This window comes from Pelodiscus sinensis, chromosome 1, assembly GCF_052426305.1.
Source record: "Pelodiscus sinensis isolate ZL-2025 chromosome 1, ASM5242630v1, whole genome shotgun sequence".
Taxonomy (NCBI): domain Eukaryota; kingdom Metazoa; phylum Chordata; order Testudines; family Trionychidae; genus Pelodiscus; species Pelodiscus sinensis.
The window spans coordinates 166890686-166893720 of record NC_143052.1 but is presented as its reverse complement, the minus strand read 5'-3'; positions in this window follow the sequence as shown (position 1 = coordinate 166893720).

Below are 3035 nucleotides of genomic sequence, written 5' to 3'. Positions count from 1 at the left end.
GCAAATACACCACCTTTCCTGGTCTCTGTTTATTGACAGCTACACAAAGGAAATGATGAGGTAATCCAAAGGCCCAGGTGAATGTGCAGAATGACACAAGAGCAGTTAAAGAAATCTGTATAGTGACCAATAACCATAGCAGATAAAGATGGATACATTTTAAAAAAACCTTTTTTTCTATTAATGTTAATTAAATGTTTACGTAAAATAAATATTTTTCATTTAAATACATTTTTCTTTTAAAAAATAAACTATTTAAAGTTAAAATTATGTCATCCTACATTAAGGCCCGAATTTACTGTAATCTATTAATTTCAATTATGTAAAAAATAATATTCAAAGAGTTATATATACCTGCTGCTGAAATTTTAAAGAAAGTCAGACCATTGAACTGGTGTTGAGATACCAGTTGGGAGTTGAACAAATTTTCCTCTTTTAATTAATGCATAGAGTTGAGGTTTTAGAGGACAAAATCTGTTACTGCTCCAAAATCTTGAAGGACACCACGGCCAGAAATAGTCATTTCAGTTCACTAACGACAAATAATGTTTCCCTTTTTAATAAATCAGTTTTAAACGCAAAATGATTTTTGATTAACTTACTTTTCTCTCATATATCTTAGTTTTATTTAACTACTAAAGTAAGTTTTAGATGTTGTTTGTGTGTATTTTAAGGCTACGTCTACACTGGCAGCTTCATGTGCAAGAACTCTTTTGTAGAAGAGGGGGAGGGATAGCTCAGTGGTTTGAGTATTGGCCTGCTAAACCCAGGGCTGTGAGTTCAATCCTTGTGGAGGTGATTTGGGGCAAAAATTTGTCAGGGATGGTACTTGGTCCTACTGTGAAGGCAGGGGACTGGACTCCATGACCTTTCAAGGTCCCTTCCAGCTCTAGGAGATAGGCAATCTCCATTTAAAAAAAAAATCTGAGCAAACATATGTTGAGCTCTATAATTGCTTAAATACATGTGCATAAATAGAGTGTCCTCTAGGTTATCTAGAAAATAGTACAGAATTTAGTGTAAAGGCTCTGTTAAGTTGCCAATTAACTTGTTACCTGGGATATCGAAGTTCCACTGGGGGCCAAAGCTGATTTGTGTGCTCCTAGGGCAGCGGTGTTTGGGAACCTATGGTCTGCAGGCCAGATCTGGCTCCTGGCTTGCTTTGATCCAGCCTGTAGTCAGGACGGGCTTAAGAAAGAGGCTGCAACCCTTAGCCCAGGACCCTGAGCTGCATTCTCTCAAGTCCCTGTTGTAGTAAAATTTAGTAAAGACTATGTGTGCTTCTTCCCCCTTCCATTACTTCAGCTTGAAACAGCACATATCATTTAGCTAATTGCGCATGTTTTAGAAGCTGTAGTAAAAAGGGGAACTAGCCGTTTAGACCCATTTCTCAAGGACTGGAGTACACGTATTACTTGAGTTAGGGAAATTTGCTAATTGCTATTGCTTAAGTAAGCTATACTGGTGGTTGTTACTGAATGGAATAGAGTTGAAATATGCTAACCAATAACGCGGCAACACGAAGCTAAGGTAACAAATCAAGATGTGCCAAGTTAGATAAGAAAGTTAAAGAAAGTATAAAAAAGGATGCTTAGCCAATGCTCAGGGTCAGCTTTGCTTTGAGCAATAGCTCCTTGGCTGACCATTGCTTGCAACCAATAAACTTGAGTTGGACCCAGCCTGAAAGTGTGACTCTCTTCTTGGGGTAAATCAGACTAGCCTCCAAGGGGACGAAACCAGCAATTTATGCAACACTGTGTTCCAGGCCAGTCCTTCCTGGTGGGGAGGGGGAGAGTAGCTCCACGTGCTGCCTGCCATTCCTTCCCCCTGGCCTGGAGCAGTGTCACCAAGAGCATTGGAAGGTAACTCTATCCCCTGTTCTGTCCTCACCAGCAGGAATCACCCACTGCAGCTCCCATTAGCTGGGACTCTCTGCCAATGGGGCTGCAGGTGAGAGTAGAACTACATAGAGCCACCTGTCCCCACCACAACTACAAAACGAGCTGCCCAGGAAATTATCCTGCACTCCAACTCTCTGTCCCAGCCCTGAGTACCCTCCTGTACCCTAAGTCCCTAACTTCTGCCCAGTCCCTCAGCTCTAAGCCTGTTCCAGCACCTGAATTGTCACCCAGATGCTGCACTACCAGCTTTGAGCCCACTCCCAAGCTCTACCAGCTTTGAGCCCACTCCCAAGCTCTATCTCCTGCCCAGACTCTGTGCCCGCAACTCTTGCCCTGAGCCAACTCCCCTTGGCTCCAGCCTGCAGCCCGCTCCTGCATTCCAAACACCTCATCACCAGCCCCGCTGCAGAGCCCAATCAGAGACCTCAGCCCCTCCCACTCCTACCCTCCTGCCTCAACCCACAGCCCCCTCACAGACACGGAACCCCTCATTTTTTACTCCACCCTGGAGCTAATTTAATAGCCCCAGGCCTCCAGGAAAGTAAATCCAGCTTCAGTGCCCCTCGCTCAAGCTAGCCTTTTTTTTTTTGGCTTTGCTTTGCTGTTGGGCCCCAAGCCAGTGAAGTGGGGTTTTGTTTGGTTTTGCTTCTCATTTCTGTGTGGCCCCTGAATGATTTTTTTTTCCCCCTGTGGATCAGTGGTTTGCCATCCCTTTTCTAGGGAGAGTGCAGGCAGGACCATCCTTAGGGGTTTGCAGGCCCTGGAGCAAATCCCTTCAGAGCATGTCTACACTAGGAAATTATTTTGAAGTAACTCATTTCAAAATAATAACTCCTGAAATAACTATTTTGAAATATCATGTCCACACTATTGGGAAGCCTCAACATTAGTCCAAGGCAGGCTCCCTTAATGTGGATGCGCTACCTCGATTTAGAGCCCTAGGAAGCACTGTGGAGTAATTACTCTGAATGATTTTAGAGAGTAATTATTTTGAAATAGCAGCAGTGGAGCGTCCATACTACCGCTGTTTGAAAATAACTGTTTTGAAATAAGCGTTATTCCTCGTGGATTTTGAAATAACCAGCCCTTTATTTCGAAGTAACAGGGTTGGTAGTGTGGACACTCCACTTGCTA